The sequence below is a fragment of the Mesoplodon bidens genome, assembly GCF_964165515.1.
Source record: "Mesoplodon bidens genome assembly, chromosome: 3".
Classification (NCBI taxonomy): Eukaryota; Metazoa; Chordata; class Mammalia; order Artiodactyla; family Ziphiidae; genus Mesoplodon; species Mesoplodon bidens.
The window spans coordinates 95,633,287-95,653,110 of NC_138178.1; positions in this window are offsets into that span (position 1 = coordinate 95,633,287).

Below are 19,824 nucleotides of genomic sequence, written 5' to 3' on the forward strand. Positions count from 1 at the left end.
TTCCCGGACCGGGGCACAAACCCGTGTCCCCTGCATCAGCAGGCGGACTCTCAACCACTGCACCACCAAGGAGTCCCTAGTTTTAAGTCTTCCTCTCTTAGGTTCCTCCCTTCATGAAAGGAACACATTCGGAGAAGCAAATTTGTTTACTTTCTTGATATTCTTCCATCTGTAAAGTGTTAGCAGCCTGTTTGTTATGGTCCTGGTTTACTACTGGGCAGAAGGAAGGGAATTGGAGGTGTAGGTGGAAGGATTCCTTGATTTAAATAGACAACCATCCAACCAAACAAAATCCACAGACTAGGCCACAGGCCCAGTGTCTATTGGACAAGACTCTGTAAACAAAGACCCAAATTGTCTGCATCATAACATTACTGAGTTTCCCTTCTCATTTTGCGATGCCCGTATAAGCAGGTAAGGGGAATTAGTATTCTGTGTTGTCATCTCTTTTAATCAGCACATCTTATCACATTTTTGACTGATTACATAGGTGACTTCAGGTGCCCTCATTTCCCCCAATTCTTGGACCCTGTCTCTGTGCTGCAGCTGAATTCAGTGAGAGGATGAGTGAGCATAAGCATTGTAGCTCCAAACTTTGGAGCTCATGGAACTCTCCAGCCTCAGCCCAGAGTAATTGAGATTGCTCTGAAATTTTTGAAGCTATGTGTGTGAACTAGCCCTGCTGAACTACTGTGTTTTCTTATAGGATGAAAACTCATTTAGGACAGGAAAGATGTCCCTACAGAAAATATGACTCTGAGGGCATACTCTGTCTCTCCTCCAGTGTGTGCATCCTAACTGTTTGGGGTAACGGTCTCTGAGATATCTTTTTCCATCTTTTTACTTTCAGTCTGTATGTGTCTTTAGCCCTAAAGTGAGTCTCTGATAGTCAGCATTTTGAAGAGTCTTGTTTGCTTATCCAGTCAGCCACCCCATGTCTTTTTTTTTTTAATTGGAGTATAATTGCTTTACAATCTTGTGTTAGTTTCTGCTATACAATGAAGTGAATCAGCTATATGTATATGTATATCCCCTCCCTCTTGGACCTCCCTCCCACCCCCCTCATCCCACCCATCTAAGTTGTCACAGAGCACTGAGCTGAGCTTCCTGTGCTATACAGCAGATTCCCACTAGCTATCTGTTTTACACATGGTAGTGTATTTATGTCACACCTAATCTCCCAATTCGTCCCATCCTCCCCTTCCCCCCATGTCCAAATGTGCGTTCTCTACGTCTATGTCTCTATTCCTTCCCTACAAATGTGTTCATCTGTACCATTTTTCTAGATTCCACATATATGCATTAATATACGATATTTATTTTTCTCTTTCTGGATTACTTCACTCTGTATGACAGACTCTGGGTCCATCCATATATCTACAAATGACCCAGTTTTGTTCCTTTTTATGGCTGAGTAATATTCCATTGTATATATGTGCCACATCTTCTTTACCTATTCATCTATCATTGGACATTTAGGTTGTTTCCATGTCCTGGCTATTGTAAATAGTGCTCTAATGAACATCGAGGTACATGCATTCTTCTTCTTCTTTTTTTTTTTTTTTGCGGTACGTGGGCTTCTCACTGCTGCGGCCTCTCCCGTTGTGGAGCACAGGCTCCGGACGCACAGGCCCAGTGACCATGGCCTACGGGCCCAGCCTCTCTGCAGCATGTGGGATTCTCCTGGACCGGGACACAAGCACATGTCCCCCGCATCGGCAGGCGGACTCTCATCAACTGCGCCACCAGGGAAGCCCATGTGTTCTTTTGAATTATGGTTTTCTCGAGGTATATGCCCAGTAGTGGGATTGCTGGGTCATGTGTTAGTTCTATTTTTAGTTTTTTAAGGGACCTCCATACTGTTCTCCATAGTGATTGTATCAATTTACATTCCCACCAATGGTGCAAGAGGATTCCCTTTTCTCCACACCCTCTCCAGACTTTATTGTTTGTAGATTTTTTGATGATGGCCATTGTAACCAGTGTGAGGTGATACCTCATTGTAGTTTTGATTTGCATTTCTCTAATAATTAGTGATGTTGAGCATCACGACAGTATGGTACTGGCATAAAAACAGAAATATAGATCAGTGGTATAGGATAGAAAGCCCAGAGATAAACCCACGCACATATGGTCACCTAATTTATGACAAAGGAGGCAAGAACATACAATGGAGAAAAGACAGCCTCTTCAATAAGTGGTGCTGGGAAAACTGGACAGCTACAAGTAAAATAATGAAATTAGAACACTACCTAACACCATATACCAAAATAAACTCCAAATGGATTAAAGACCTATATGTAAGACCAGACACTATACAACTGTTAGAGGAAAACATAGGAAAAACACTTTTTGACATAAACCACAGCAAGATCTTTTTTGACCCACCTCCTAGAGTAATGAAAATAAAACCAAAAATAAACAAATGGGACCTAAGGAAACTTAAAAGCTTTTGCCTAGCAAAGGAAACCATAAGCAAGATGGAAAGACAACCCTCAGAGTGGGAGAAAATATTTGCAAATGAAGCAATGGACAAAGGATTAATCTCCAAAATATGCAGACAGCTCATGGAGCTCAATATCAAAAAAACAAACAACCCAATTAAAAAATGGGTGGAAGACCTAAATAGACATTTAACCAAAGATGACATACAGATGGCCAAGAGATATATCCCATGTCTTTTGATCAGAGTATTTAGTCCCTTGACATTTACAGTCATTATATTTTATTAACTGTTTTCCAGTTGTTTTTGTAGTTCTTCTCTGTTCATTTCTTCTTTTTGATTCTTCCTTTGTGGTTTAATGATTTTCTTTAGTAGTATGCTTGTGTTTCTTTCTTTTTAGTTTTTCTGTACCTATTATACCATTTTTCATTTGTGGTTACCATGGGGTTTATATGTGTTGACCTATAATTATATCTACTTGTTTTAAACCAGTAGTCATTTAAGTTCAAACACATTCTAAAAGATCTACATTTTTTACTCCCCTCTCCCACATTTTGTGTTTTTGATGTCATATTTTATATTTTCACATTTATATCTTAACTATTTATGGTAGTTATAGCTGCTTTTACAATCTTTTCTTTTAATCTATGTACTGGCTTATTTAAGTGGTTTATCCGCAGTCTTTACTGTATATTTGCCTTTCCTAGTAGGATTTCCCCTTTCCTATAGATTCTTACTTCTTTTCCACTTTAGCAGAGACCCTTCAACATTTCTTTAAGGGTAATTTTAATATTGATGAAGTAACTCTTTTAGTTTTTGCCTGTCTGAGAAGTTTTTTTTTTAATCTCTCCTTCTATTCTGAATGATAATCTTGCTGGGTAGAATATCCTAGTTTGCAGGGTTTTTCCTTTCAGCCCTTTGAATATATCATGCCATTCCCTTCTGGCCTGCAAAGTTTCTGCAGAGAAATCAGCAGATAGCTTCATGGGGACTCCCTGGTGTATGACTCTTTGTTTTTCTCTTGCTGCCTTTAGAATTCTCTCTTTTTTTTTTTTTTTCTTTTTGCGGTATGCGGGCCTCTCACTGTTGTGGCCTCTCCCGTTGCGGAGCACAGGCTCCGGACGCGCAGGCCCAGAGGCCATGGCTCACGGGCCCAGCCGCTCCGCGGCATATGGGATCCTCCCAGACCGGGGCACGAACCCGTATCCCCTGCATCGGCAGGCGGACTCTCAACCACTGCGCCACCAGGGAGGCCCTAGAATTCTCTCTTTATGTTTAACTTTTGCCGTTTTAATTATGGTATGTCTTGGTGTGGTCTGTTTGGATTTATCTTGTTTGGGACTCTCTGTACTTCCTGTTCCTGGATATCTATTTCCTTCTTCAGTTTTGGGAATTTTTCAACCATGATTTTCTGAAGTACATTTTCAATCCCCTTCTCTTTCTCTTCTCCATCTGGGATCCCTATAATGCAAATGTTGGTATGCTTAATGTTATTCTAGAGATCTCTTAAATTGCCTTTATTTTTTTAATCAGTTTTTCTTTTTGCTGTTCTGATTGGGTTATTTCCATTATTCTATCTTCCAGATCACTTACACATTCTTCTGTATCACTTAGTCTGCTATTCATTCTTTCTAATGTGTTGTTTATTTCAGCTATTGAATCATTCATTTCTGATTAATCTTCTTGTGTTTTCTAGTTCCTTGTTAAAATATTCACTGTTTACATCAATCCTTTCCCCTAATTCAGTTAACATTTTTTATTACCAATGCTTTGAATTCTTTATCAGGTAAATTGTTTATTTCTGTTTTGTTATTTATTTTTTCAGAAGTTTTCTCTTGCTCTTTCAGTTGAGAGTAGTTCTTTTGCCTTTTTATTATACCTAACTTTCTCTGCCCCTATGAAATTAGGTGAAATTAGTTATCTATTGTCATCCTGAAGGCATGGGAATGCCCCCATACAGACTACATATGTCCAGTGCCTTTGGTGTGGGCTGGTAGCTATCACCTTGGTAGGGTGGTGGGGCTGGAGATGGAGGGGCTAGAGCCAGAACCACATGTGAGGTAGGACTCCCTCTCTGCTCAGTGGTTATCACTGCCCTGTTAGGGTGGGGGTGGTCTGATCCCAAGTTGCTGGAGCAGAGGCCCTGAGGGTTGGGCCCACGATGCTTATGTTCCCTTCAAGTGTGTGTGTTTTCCTTCTCCTTGCACCAGAATGTTTGCCCCAGAGGAAGGGAGTGCTGATGCTCATAAGGCCTGCATGCAGACAGAGGTCTGATGAGCTACCTGTGTAGGTGTCCATAGCCCCACTCAGACACAGGCTCTGGTGCAAGTCCTCTTTGTCCCTCAGAGCTGATCACTGCCCCCTGCCTCCTCTGCCCCTGGCCTGTTGTGGAACTGTCCTCAGGGCTGGTGGGGGCTCACATGGACTCTCAGCGTGTGTTAGGAGATTAGTTATGTTAGAATGGCCACTGTCAGAGATCTGGATGGCTTCTGAGGCACTGCCTGAAAAAGTGCCAGCAATGGCCACCACTGCTCCATCCAGGCTTTCCCTTGGGACCAGGTCATCTCTGCAGCCTATAGTCAAGTCTTTTACCTAGTCATGGGTGCCCTAGATCCAGTGTCATGCTGTAGTGTGGAGTGAGCAGGGCCAGAGAAGGAGAGTTCACTCAGCTTGGGCTGGGGTGCACAGTGAGACATTCACAGGAAACCTGGCAGTCACTAGGGCAGATGTCTCTCTACCCTGCCTTGGGGTTAGCGGGTACACGTGTGCTCCTCACAAGCAGAGTCCAGGACTCTCCCAGCCCTTCTATTTGTCCCAGTGGCTCTACAACAAGCTGAAGGGGCTTGTCTCCTCTGTGTACGCGCCAGGACTGGGAAGCCCAATCTGTGGCTCAAACTGCTCACTCCCCAGGGCAGGTGTCCACCCCTGTAATCTAGGGGACACTGGTTCCGACCTGCTCACTTTTCTTCCCTTTCTACCCAATTTCATGTGTATCTTTCTTATAACCTTGATTATATAGGAGCCCTCTGCAAGTTTCCAGTTAGTTTTCAGTGAGAATTTTTCCATATGTAGTTGTAGGTTTGATGTGTTCATGGTGGGGGGTGAGCTCCACATCCTCTTACTCTGCTATCTTGATCTCTCCACTGTTATGGTCAATCTTTTAAATTTAAGCCATTATAGTAGATGTGTAGTGACATTTCATTCTAGTAGATGGGTACTGACAGATGAAGACAACACTGGTCCCATGTGGGCTGAGGGTGAGGTATTCTGATACTTATCCTGGTTCTTCCCAGTTCTGCCATGAGCAGCTATTGACATCAGGTAGAGTAGCTCTTTTGTTTGTGTCCAAGCATTTTCCTCTGCCCCAACACAGGCACTTGTGTGCCATGAAGGGACTGGGTCCCTCACGTGCAGGAACCTTCACTAAGAGGTCACTTTCCTCTGTGGTTTCCTGGAAGACATGAGGACAAATTGCTGGCATATTGTTTTTGGAGTCAGGATTCAGACCTTGGGTCCCCCATCCATTCTTCTGAGGGTTGCTCATTAAATTGCCTTGACCCAGCTTCCTGAGGACCATTCCTGACCAGCAGTGGTGGACCCTCCAGGGACCCTCAGAGCAGCCACACTTGCAGTGCATCCCCCAACATGCAGACCTTCGGGACTTCAGGCTGCAGCTCGGATTGCTGCCCAGCTCTCCTCAGTTTTGAGGCTGGCTGGACCAGGACACGAATCTTGGGGAAAGCAGGGAAGCCTTTTTCATTCTCTTTCATTTTCAGAAGAGCCAAATTTCATTATTTCTGTGACTTATTTAGAAAATCCAATGGGTTTCCGACCAGCCCCAGTTTTCTTCCTCCCCTTTCTTCCTTCTTTTCCTCCCTCCTTTCCTTTCTTCCTCCCTCCCTCTTTCCACTTCATTTCTTTTTCTCCCTTCCTGTCTTTCTGTCTCCTTCCTTTCCTTGACAAGCTCCCTCTATCGACTTCAGTAATTAGATAAGGTGTAGGTATTCAAGGTCTGAAGGGACTCCTTCCTTTGAAAGGGACATCTTTCCATGGCACCCCTGTGGGGTCCCTGAGACCGAATCTTGTCAGGCAGGTAAACAAACACCTCCTGACATAGAAAAGACTTAGCTCTCAAAAGATTCAAACGAGGACGTTATAGGGAATTGAGACATGGGAATCAAACTAGGACCTCTTTTGAGGGGTTCAAAGAAACACACTGGTTTTATTCATGCCCATTTCCTATCTATAATGAGAAAGCAGGGTACAGTCAGGCCAAGTGTAACCGTAGTTGAGCATAACAATAGAGAAGCTCTTTTTTCATGGAACTAAAATACAGGCTGATGTCAAGCTCTCTTTGTCTCTTGGCTTTGGAAAAAGCAGGGTAGGGAATAGGGAAGTGCATTAAGTGTCGGGTTGTCCAACTTATTACAGGGATGTCTCTCCTGTTCTCTATAACTCTGCTTACCTTTCTGAGAGCCAATCAGCTCTCCTTTAACTCTTTCACTATATTCCCCTATATGACCAACAATGCAGGATTTTTCATGACCCAGAGAATAACAGTTGGCCATAGAAGTGGGAGGCAATTGCCAGGAATTTTTATTTGTAGAGAAATCCCTAGAGAAGCTCTTCTCCATCTCCACCCTACTCCCATTCTGTTTGGCCCAACATCCAGAGAACCCAGTCCAAGAAAATGGGTGAGTCTGTCCCCAAAGGCCTTATAACTTAGAGTGAGGGAAAGTCTGGAACTGGACTCCATCTCCCATGCTGCCATCTGGTACAGACTGAGTGGTGTCCCATCAATGAAGCACCTGCATGGTGTCAGAACTACCAGGACACTAACCCTGACATCACCTGGCACACACATAGAGCTGGGCTCTCTGGAGCTGTGAGCTCATTCCCCAGGGCGGAAAGAGGTGGGTGATTTGTGTGTTTTCTGTCTAAAGATGACTGCTTCAGACCTGACCTGTGGAGGCTTCCTGGCTTAGCGTGAGGTGATGTCACTCAGCGCTTCCTGCAGCTGCTGTAGCGTGAGGGGTCACCCTCTCCCCCACCAAGTCCCCAGAGAGGAGCAGCCGTTGAGAGCCAGCTTGTGTGGGCCTCACGATGGAAACGTCATTCTAATTGGGGAGACAGGAAAAAAGTGGTGTTCAATATCGCAAGCAGGTTAACAGGTGGCCTGAGTGATTGAGAACCCGTGTGAGCCCAAAGTATATCCACACCTCCTCCCTAACCCTCTGGGGTGTGGTCCACATCAGGCCAAGTCCAAAGTCTCTTTTGTGTCCAAGTGGTCTACATGATCTGCTAAGTTGTTCTTAGGAAAAATCCAATGTTCTTGAATACTACCACTGGGTTGAAGTTGTTGTTTTTTTTTTTAATTATGTTCTTATAAGTAGTGGACTAGTCAGAGATCTGCTGTTCTAGAGAGTCATTTTCCCCAGTTGATTATCCACAGAATCTCAGTCTGCAGAACAACTGGTTTACATTAAACACACAAACCAAAATAGAAATATACTCAAATATATTTAACAAAGGCTGAAAAGCATCTTCTTTTGGACATTTGAACTGTACATTAGCATATTAGAGGATCAAAAAGTCCTGATGACATTTTCAAAATCTAGTATTTGTCCAACGTATTTGACCATGCCACTTTCTAGCACATCTGTTTCAGCTTATGGAATATAGCATTCCCTGGGCTGTTCTCCAGGATGTTCTATCTAGGTGAGAAGAAAAAGCCACACATGGCTATTCCTTTGGAAGGTCTTTTTCTTTTCTCACCTTAATTTGTTATTCATTAAATAGACATTCATTGAATCCATTTATTCATTCACTCACTTATTCATACACCATAGTAAAAAAAACACAAAATGCTTCCTACAGTACAAGCCTCGAGGGATACATGCTGCTGAACGAGGCATGGTTCTCATCTCTGAGGACCTCATGATCCAGTGAAGAAACCGAGGCAACCACTGGAGATGAAGTAGCCAAAGATGAAGAACCTGGCACTCAGGAGAGAGATCTTGTCTGGAGCCATGTGTCTGGGCGGTGTGAGCAAAGAGATGTGAACAAAACCATGGAAAGGGAGGAAAATGTATAGGTGGGAAAAAGATTGGGACAAAGATGGAGTTCCAGGAACACAATACACTTAAGGACTGGATAAAGGGAGAAAGGTCTGTGAATCAGGAAACAGAGGGTGGAAGGCGGCCTCCTCACCATTAGAGCAAGTCTGGGCTCTGAGCAGAATGATGGGGCATTGGATTATCTTCCTGGGCAGGGAGAAGAAAGAGGAGGGTTGATAGTGTGTGTGTGTGTGTGTGTGTGTGTGTGTAGGGGTAGTTAATGAGGGGTAGTTCAGAGGAAATTTCTGCTCACAAATTATAAGCAAATGTATTAAAATCTGCACTGAAACACAGTGCAGTAGCTAACTGACCACCCTGACCGGAGCAGCCGCAAAGGTGGGTCTGCTCTGTGGACTCAGAGAGCTCTTGGTCACAGCCTCGGGGGTGAGCTCTATGGGAGAATGGCCAGCTCTGAAGAGAAGCCAGAGAGTTTGTCTTTGAAGGCAGGACTCCTGAGAGCACCAAAATATCACAAGTGTGGCATAAAATAAAAATAGCCCTGGGTAAAAAGGCAGGAGCCAACAGGATCATCCTTCTTTCCCTAACAAAAACCATTTTTAAGGAGCCGCACACCAATCTTAATGATACTTGGCACATGGTAAATGCTAAATTAATACTGTATCATCATCATAGTATTAAAGACATCCGTATTAGCTGTTCTTGAGATGTGGATATCTTTTCCAGGGACAGAAGTGGCATGCAACTTCAAATAGGATGTTTTTGCAAAAGCAAGAGTAACCTGTGAATCTTCCCTGTAGTGTAGTCTCCCTTGTCTCCTTTGACTTTGTTGCTGTGTAGAAGTGAACAGTGTTGATAAATAAGACCGTTTCCCTGATAGCTGTTTTAAAAGCAAACCAGAAACCACAATAATATAATCCCCAAACCACACCCCAAACCTTAAAATATCTCTAGTATCTCTAGCTATATCATCATGGTCCCATCTCATTGCCTGTGGGTGACTGTCTGCTGTGCTGCCATTTGAACCTCATGAATATTCAGATAGCTGGGACTCTACAAAACAGCTTTAGATAGTATTGGTGAAATGCTATCTTTTCTGACTTTTTTCTGGTTCTCTTGGCAAGTGCTGAGAGGCTAATGAGGCTTGTACTCAGCGGGCCTCAGCTGGTGCCTTCGTCTTCCTCCTGGCATCAGGTGGTCCAGTCCCTGAGCCTTACGCTGGTCTGGGCTCCACCTCTCGGGATCTTCCCACAAGGACAGGCTGACCCCTCTGTAGCAGCAACCAAGCATTTTCTGACCATTCAGCTAGGTCAGACCTCAGTCCTCGCTACTCCCTGAACATTATGGTGATGCACGTGAAGCTTTCCAGGTTGGCCCTGGGAAGCTCCCTTTCTTAGGTTTGAGGAGAGGGACCCCCACCCCCATGCTTTTCCGCATGGAGTGGGGCAGGGCTCACCGCGTACCACAGCTCTCTCCAAAATCCCTCACCTCATCTCCAACCACCCCTGACCTATTTATATTCTCAGAGAGGGTGAAGGTTTAAAAAAGAGTTATAAAACTAGTTTCAGAACACCTCCTTTGATCCTTCTGTATTATGTTTGGAATATTCTATCCCTTGCTTCAGTACTTCCCTCAAAACCTCCAGCAATCGAAATCTCCTCACCACCAAAATCATCAGCCTGGAATGCTCTCCCTTCATCCTCTCCTAATGGGTGCCCACTCACTCAGCCCTCAGATCTCAGGTGACGCATCCCTTCCTCCATGCCTCTGTGACTACTCACTATTATAAAACCTCAAGGTGTCAGTAACCTTTCCTTTGAGCGCTTATCACAGTTCCAGTCTTATATTTATTTTTATGGTTATTAGATTAGTGTTTGCCTACTTATCACTGTATCCCTGGCATGTAGTGGTGCTTGACAAATATTTCCTGAATGAATGGTTAACTGTATCATCCACCAGACTATGATATCTGTTGAAATCCTTCCCCGAAGACTTCAAGAGATCCTGGTAGTTGTTGCTGGATAACCTTTGTAAGTCTTAATCTGCTCTCAGTGGTTTTCCACAAGATAAGAACATTTCTTTTCTAGCTTCATTTCAGCATTTGTTGAGTGTGTACTACATCCTTGGCAAAGTTTGGGGTATGTTCTGTACATAATTTCATTGGTCCTCACAGCAACCCTATGTGGTTGGCATTAATACCTGTACTTTATAGGCGAGAAAGCTGAAGCTCAGAGAGGTTAAATGACTCGTCCAAGGCATCTAGGTAAGGGATTACAAATTTGAATTTGCTCCCAGGTCTGTCTGACACCAAATCTGTTGTACTTTTTATTACTGCACTTCTGATATTTCATATGTCTGTAGTTAGGCATGAAATAACATGCTATGAATAGATGGAAGAGGCAATCATAAAGCGTAAACTACTAATACTCATGTTAGAAACACAAAGCCCAAGAAATGTCCAGGAGAACACTATTTTTTCATGTCGGTGCGTGCATGCAGCCTGTCTATGTTCAAACCACCAACTCAGCAGTGAACTCCAGATTTTTCTGTGCCAGGTTAGTGAAGTTTATTATTTGTAAATCTCTCAGAGCTAATTTTATTTTCCACATAGGCACCATATGCTGATTCCAAAAAAGGGGACCTACACCAGTATATTTTGTCCATTGCACCTATATATAACATGATTCTTAGAATATGTATTTCCTGGTCTCTTGACAGATGCCTTGAGGAGCTAGTGGAAATTGTGTGTCTGCTCTCCAGCGAAAGGCACACACTGATTTTGCATATTATTTCAGAGTCTTAATACTCTGAATTGTGTAGAACCCAAGTGAAGTATCCCTAGTCTGTTTGGGAAGTCTCAAAATTCACTGGTTGGATATTAACTGAATATTAAGCAGAGAGCAGGGTGGATGATTGAATGCTGAAAATGTCTGTAAGAAAAGAATGTGCTTTATTAATGAATCGTAGAATATTAAGGTGAAAGGACCCTCAGCTCACATTTCATTTAACCATTTCAAGCATGAAGTGGGTAGTTGGATTCAGTGATATTTAGGGCTTCTATGTAGTTCTATCAGTTGTTCCCAGTTCTAAAGTTTCGTGAAAATGCTAAGTAATAACTTTTTCTGCTGTGTGCACGTATACGCATACACAGTCTAGAGTGAACCCTTATCTCCCGCCGTGGTGTTTAGCTATTGTCTGGACTCGAATGAGACTTGCGTCCCTAATAAAAGCTCTTGGCCATCTTACACAGTTCACAGTTCCTCAAATTGCTCTACAATTGTAGTCACACAGGTTGCTAGTTTCCTTGGTTAAAATGAATGACTGCACTTTCTAGTATTTCAAAAGAAAGCAACAGCTGCTCAGGAAAAATGAAAAAACTGCCTTGCTTTTACCAGAGTGTGGATGAATCAGACCCGCTAATGTATGACTCTTCACTGCTTTGATGCATCCCTTGACAACCTGCAACTTCTTAGATGAACTTGATCGAAACTCATGGGTATGGAACGTACACCATAGTCAGGTGGAACTGCTCTCCCTTAATCATGGAATTCTTGTGGGTTTTATTTTTATCTCACGTCATCCTCACATCCTCACAAAAAACTTTAGAAAGATCTCTAGTGCCTGCTGACAGATGAGGGCCCTGTGACCTAAGAAGTTAAGTAACTTACCAAAAATCATACACCACTGAATGGCAGAATCAGGATTCAAGCTCAGGGTTTCTGGTCCAAACCTCCAGCTTTATCGCTCGGTTATGCTGCCAGGAAGCACAGACAACCCCATCTCCACCCTGCCCCACCACCCTTGGAGCTTCGGGGAGAGCTAGGCTCCCAGAGCCCACTGCACAGGCTCAGTTCAATTCAAGGTCTTCCTCTGACTGACTGTGTGACCTTGGGCATGTTACTTAACCTTTCTGTGCCTGTTTCCTATACTGAAAAATGAGGCTAGTAAAAAATGAGGCTAGAACCCATTTTATAGGTTGGTTGTAAGGGTTAAATGAATTAATATATATAAACTACTTAGAATAGCACCGGGCACATAATCAGCCCCTAGTACATATTAGCTATTTATGACCGGAAGTTCGCTGCCCACTTCCTCTGAGCCCTCACTGTTCTTCTGCACCAGGTCGGTTGCTCTAGGGTGAGAACACACCAGAAACATTTTGTTCTTTTGTATCATCAACTTTCCAGGGAGCTGTGGCCTAGTTCATCACAGACCCTTCGTTTTTTGAACGCAGGATTTTTGAGTGATTTTGTGGTCAATGTTTATCCTACTTGTGTTTCATGTTGGCTATAAAAAAAAAAAAAAGGCAAAACTAGCTTGCTTTTCTTCATTCTTGCCAGCTGGTGATCGGGGTTGATGACTGCCAGGCAGACCCAGGGCCAGCCTTTTATTTCTTTATTTTTAAAACTCCCATTTCACAAAAACGAGTGGCTACTTTTTAGCTTCTTCATTGACTTTTCAGGAGATGATCTGCATTTATTCCAGGCCTACCGAGGGGTTAGTCCTCTCTTCGGGTCCCTGGACTCTGAGTTCCCTGTCTCTGTAACCCCCCTGCCTGGACTGTCCTGGCAGGTAGTGGGCAATCAGGGCATGTTTGGGGAATGAATGAGTGAACCCACAGGCAGGGCATCCCAAGCCTGTTTCTCCCGAGGGGGCATGAGCTGCTCCGGTCCAGAGTGGCGACAAGCTCTGTGCTTGCTTGGCTTTTGGTTTTGCCACCAAAAGCAAGACTTTTGACGAAGGAGGAAAATCAATAAATTTAATCTCTCAGTGCATTGCCAGTAACTTCTGAAAGAAGCCTCATGGGTCAGTTCGGGGTACGTACGCTATTTGCCTCTTGATCCTAGTGTGGATTTTTTGCTGGGCAGCCTCTGGGGCTATCTCCCCCACTCCCCAACCCCTGCCATCTAGTGACACCACATGACCCAAACGGCTGACTGCCTTCATTCTATCCTGTTACATCAGCATGACTCACTTTTTCTTGAAAAATATTGCTTGCCTTAAGCAAGTGCTAATTGGCTTTGGTTTAGGAGGGTCCTGCAGTGGATTAAGCGAGTGATGTTACTATATTATTTATATCACCTTCTTGTGGGTGGTTATTTAGTGTAGACTTTCTCTGAGGAAGGAATGGCTAAACTGTCTGCAAGGAACATTTGTTTTCCCACATAGGAATGCTACGGCCACAGCTTATCTCAGCAAGAACCATATATTTGTGACGACATGAACCAGATTCTTCTCATACTGAGTAATTTTATTGGAATTCTCTGCAATTCCTACAGTAACTGAATACTGACCTGAGGTTTCTTTCCGTGATGATACCCTACAATCTCCTCTTGCAGCTTGGATGCTGGCAAGAGAAGCTCAAGCTGGCTGAACAATATAGGAAGAAAGTTTGTAAATGGGGAAGGCTCCACCCAGATTAGGGAACTCTCAGAAGTGCTTTTGATTGGGATGGGAAAAGGTCCCAAATGATTATAAATTGAGTTCAGTTAGACCATTTGGACTGCCTTTATTTACACTGAGAATGAGAATCAGTAGGAGTTTGGAACCCCATTTCAGGCAGCTCATGGACCCACATTATTGGTCCACATGCACTTGATTAAAAACTTCTGTCAAATTCTTGTTTTACAGAAAAATAAGCAGAGGGAAATCGACTTGTTTAAAGTTACATGGCCAATAAGTGTCAGAACTAGAATTAGAGTCTAATTCTTAAATGTCCTTGGTCCTTTCTACCAACCCCTGCCCAGACAGGCCAGCACCCCTGTCTACCCCCTTGTGGCTCCATTACCACTAACTGCTCTAAAATACCCTGGGATGTAGAGATCAGGTAGAAACCACCTACATCTCGTACACGTTTTATTCAGGAGCCCATCCCTTCAGCTCCAATCAGGATTAGGTTCTTCTTGGCTAGAGGAAGCCAAGCTTGTCCTGATCTTTCCTATTTCATTAGTCATTCCCCTCGACCTCACTCCCTTTCCCAGGACCCTGGTCCTCAGGGCCATCCTTATCGATTTGTGGGAGCAGCCGGGTGCAGCTGACTTCAGCGCTGGTCACGAGCCCAGGTCCAGGCAGAGGCAAAGGAGAACTTGGCTGGAGGAGGAGTGGGGATTTGCACACGGTGTGAACTGAGAAGAGTGCTTTAGCCCATCCAAGTTCCAGAAAATTGCAGCAAAGCACAACAAAGCAGCTACACCCAGGTCAAGTGATGGGAGCGCCAGGACCCCCCCAGCTGCATCTTTCCTGAGTGAGTTGTCAGAGGGCATTGCCGGAGACCTGGGCTTAAGTAGCCAGCTGTGATGCCCTGGCATGTACGAGTGTCGTGGGGCAGTGGCAGGAGGATGGAGGCCAGAAAGACCAGTTCTTGGGATAGAATGATTGACATCAAATATGGGGTCTGGGCCCCTGCCCAGCCCACAAGCCCAGAGAAGACAGGTCCAGGCAAGGCCACCCTGCAGCCTGCGGAGAAGGGAGACCCCCACTGCTCTCACACTTGGGATGGGATTTCTCCCCACAGCTAGGGTTTCCAGGCACAGAAACCGATGTAAGTAATAGGGTTTTGTCTTTTAAAGAAGAGATGACTCCAACTTAAAAAAATAAGTTTTAGTTTTGGTTCTGTTTCAACAACAAAAAAAGCTAAGTCTAAAAAGCTGCTGAGGCACACACTAAACTGCTATTTTTCTAGAAATTTTGACTGCTCAAGTTATGAGTTTCAGATTTTATTTTTGGTCACAATCTAAGTGTTTGAATAGTAATGGTGAGGAAAAGAATCGTAGTGCTGATTGTGCTAGGTATTTTATGATAATCCTCACAAAAATCAAGAAAAACAGCCCGTAATCTCACAAAACTGTAATTTTATTGATGAAGCACTCAAAGCCAGAGAAGGCAAATTATTCCTTGTTAGAAAGCGGCTGAGCTGGGCTTGAAGCCTCAGCCTGTTAGATGAGACTGCTCTCCTCAGGACTCTTAAAAGGACACCCTGGCAGCCGCCCACTGTTCACCTCGAATGCTGTTTAAGAGGAAGAAAGGCATCGATAAAATCACAGTGTTAGTATCTGGATTCAAAATGGTTAGAATTGCATCATACCACACAGTCTCAACGTGTTTTTTATTTATCTCATTTGTCCTTTCCAACCAAGCCACTGTATCCCTATACTAGAGGAGAGGAAAGTCCCTTATTATAGGAAGCTCTGGAGGTGACTCGCCTGAGGCCACACTCATAGCAAGAGGCAGAGAGTAGAGTCACAACTCAGCACCAGCTCTCAGGTCCCCTTCCCTCTCCATTACTCCAGACTGTTATTCCCCATGATGAGCACCATGGAGAAAACTGTACAAATTGGTCCCCACAGGACTCCACCTCCCTAGGTCCATACTCTTTGTAACACCACTTTGCTGCTCTTCCATTAAGAAGTGGAATCTCTCTCTCCACTGCCCTCTACCCACCCCCCATTGAATCCAGCTGGCCTTGGGATTTGCTTTGACCAATAGAATATGAAGGAAGTGATGTTCTGCGGCTTCCAAGCCCGGGCCTTTAATAGGTCTTACAGCTTCCACTTTTCTTCTTGGAGCCAGACACCACATAAAGAAATCCAGGCTATCCTGCTGGAGAGAGAGGCCACATGGTGTCCAGCTAAGAGCCAGTACCAAGGCTCCTGACAAGTGAGTGAGACTGTCATAGATCCTCCAGCCCCAGCTGAGCTGCCACAGCCTACACCATGTGGGGCACAGTTACGCTGCACCTGCCCACACTCCTGACACATGTGCAGGTGCATGCAATCAGCTGGTTGTTATTTTAAGCATTTTGGAGTGGTTTGCGACACAGCCATAGATAACAGATGCACACTGGCTTTGGTACTTTGAGACTGAAGAGTGACTAAGATATAAGCTCTTCCTTTAGAGCTTGTCAACTTACGTTCCATTCTGCTAGTTTTGTTCATATAATTCATATGCAAGGAGTAATGGTTTTAGGACAGGCCAGGTGAAAATAGCAATTGAGATGCATAGGGGAAAGGTGTTAATTTATTTTCTTGGACTACTCTCCTAACCCTCATCCTAATTCAAACCCTAGCCCTTGCCCTAACCCTGGCCATAGCCCTAACACTACCCTTCCAGTGCCCTATCCAACTGAAGTAATTTCTTACAACTGGTTGGATGCAGAGCAGACAGGCAAAACCCAAGATTATCCAGGCACTAGTCTCTGAGTGTTTTGTTAGGTATCTGTAGTGTGAGGTGGGAACAAAGCTGGGCCTGAGGTGAGGGAGAAGGGCATGCCAGACCCACTTCTCACTGTTAACTCACCCTGCATTTTCAGACAAGTCCCGTCACCACACTGAGCCCTGGTTGGGAAGATAAGCTGGTTGGATTAGATGCGTTCGGTGTAACCTGAACCCAGCCCACCTTGCTCTAAAGCCTTGTGATTCTGAAAAACTCTAACAAAGTTTTCAGCTGAGCTCTCCCACGTTGGCGGGATACCACAGGCCTTGGCAGCTTGTGGGTGGCAGCTCCTTGAGAGAGGAAAGCATGTCCTGAGTGGCAAGGGAGTTTGCAGGCAAGATATTTGAGAAATGTCCTTTTGGAAGAAATTGGAAGCACCTCAAAAATGTAGATGGAAAACAGCAGCCCAGCCCAGCCTGGAGCACAGCTATACATACTGCGCTGAAATATACTCTTCCTTCCTTGCCAATCATACAGCCAAATAAGAGGCCCGTCATTTTCTTCCTCAAAGGGAAATTCCTGGATGCAAGTTCTGTCACTTTGTTTCAGAATGTCATCATTGCCCAGTTATTTTGGTCCTGGGATTGTTTATCGAATGATGGTGGGTTATTGCTGTCTCCTGTGTGGCTTAAAATGGCTTCACACTTGGGGCCCCCAGGGCTGTGGCCTCCCAGGCCTGTCCTTGGCACACACTGGGAAGGAAAATATGAGAGAGACTCTCAGGGCCTGCTCTCCACAATTGCCTTCAGTTTTATCCAAGCTATGGCACATGATGTCACCTCCCTGTAGGAGCTGGGAGCAGAAAATACCTTGAGGGGTTACAAGCTGGATGATGTTGAAGCCATCAGAATGCATCTTATTTTAGAAAGAAGTTTTTGCAGCTGTTCCAAGATGTTATCAAACCGAATATGATCTTCATACAATTGTGAACATTTTCCTTTATGAGTAATTCAAATCTAGTTTCGAGGTGGGTCCGTGTCCTATTACTTTGTGTTCAGGATTGATGGTGTTGTTTACAAAGACTACAAGGGACCCTCTGGGGGGAAGGTGGGCATCAGACAGTAGATTTCTTTTCTGCCAGTACTCTTCTGGGTCTCTCTGTTGCTTACATCGGTCTGGGGTTGGGTGAATCCTGTGGAAGGGCAATTGGTGACTCTAATTGTTAGGGAAGCTTTCCCTGAGTGTGGGTGAGCTTAGCAGGGAGATAGAGACTCACAGCTCCTGGTGTCTAGAGCAGAAAGTTCCAGGCTTCCAGTAGCCCTTGGTGCCACTTTCTGAACCATCTGTTCCTGTCTTGAAGCTTAGCCGATGAGCCCGACTGACAGAGTTGAGGTGGGACGCCCATCATTGCTCGCATCCTTCCATCTCCACTTTCACTTACTCTGGAAAATGACTCCATGGGAGAAGTGATGATGGAATGATGGCAATGGGAGTGATGAGGATGGTGATAACTAGGCCTCTGGGCCAGTTATCAATTTATTACCACTCAGCTCCAAATCCATTCTTCGTGGTCCTGCTTGTGCTATTGGAACATGTCTGCATTTCCAGCTGCCAGAGAGCACTGGCTTTCTTCTCTGGTTCTGGTGTGCTATTTTGGGATTCAAATGACCAAAAATATATTTCTCATATATATTTGGTCTTTGCCCACGGTTCCTGACTCACAGCTCCCCAAACCCTTGGAATTTCCTAAGCCATAAGAGCGATGGGAGCATCTTTTGTCATAATATTTGGTTTCTTTTCCTCAGTTCCTGAAGTTGCTTCAGAGCCATAAAGGTGAAATGGGTGTGTTGTTATTCAAGCCCCTTTTGACAACTGGGTTTATGTTAATGAGATGACTTTTGGAAAGCATCTAAGGATGGAGGTTGGTTGCCAGGGGAACCAACATTGGCTTGAGGGTTGGAAATTTCAGTCCCACCTCCTGATTTCTTGGGAGGGGAGAGGGACTGGAAATTGAATTGATGGCCAAAGGTCAGTGGTTTAATCAATCATGCCTGTGTAATGAAGTCTCCTTAGAAACCCGAAGAGACAGGGTTTGGAAAGCTTCTGGGCTGGTGAACACATGGAGATGCGGGGAGAGTGGGGAGCCTGGAGAGGGCATAGAGGCTCCACGACCTTTCCCCACACCTTGCTCTGTGTGTCTCTTCCATCTGGCTGCTCTTGAGCTATATCCTTTTATGATAAACTGGTAGTCTAGTAAGTAAACTGTTTCTCTGAGTTCTGTGAGCCGCTCAAGCAAATTAATTGAACCCAAGGGGAGGCTGGTGGGAACCTCTGATTCATAGCCAGTAGATCAGAAGCACAGGTGACAACCTGGGCTTGCGATTGGGGTCTGAAGTGATGGGGGATGGGGACAGTCTTGTAGGACTGAGCATTAACCTCTGGAATCTGATCATATCCCTGGGGAGACAGTGTCAGAATTGAGTTGAATTGGAGGACACCCAGCTGGTGCCCGAGAGTTAACTGCTTATTGGTGTGGAGGAAACCCCTCCCCCCACACTGGGATTGAGTCTCAGAACCCCCTTAGGTCCTCTCATTCACACCTGGGGTGTTCTTTAGCGTTTTCTTTTATCCTCTTTTTGTAGCTAATCACCTGTAGATAGTTAATGATTCTTGATATTACACCTTCTCTGTTCATATGACTGTGGGGTTTCTGTCTCCTGATGGGACCCTGACTGCTACATCCTCTTACCAGATCACATCACTGAGTCCTAACAATGTCTTTCTGAGGCAGGTGTTCTCATAAGTCCTATCTCACAGGTGAGTAAAATAATGCCCAAATTCCAATCCGAATTCCCGACTCCACAGCAAATGACCTGGTTCAATGTAAGCTCTTTTTCTAATTTTCTGAGAAAACCCCCACGAAGTCCCGAGCCTGTCACTGTCTTAGCCTCGGCTTCCTTACTTGTAAAATTGGCATGACATTTGTCCCCAGACAATGCCAAGGGCCTCTGAGAAAGCTTGGAGGAGAAGAATTGCAGGTGGTGTTTATAACGCTGTGCAAGAGCCTGAGTGAAAGCAAAACCTTCTGAGCGGAGATACGATGGCGCCGCGCCTGGCTCTACGTACCTTCCTTTGCCTTTCCCACTCCTAATGGGT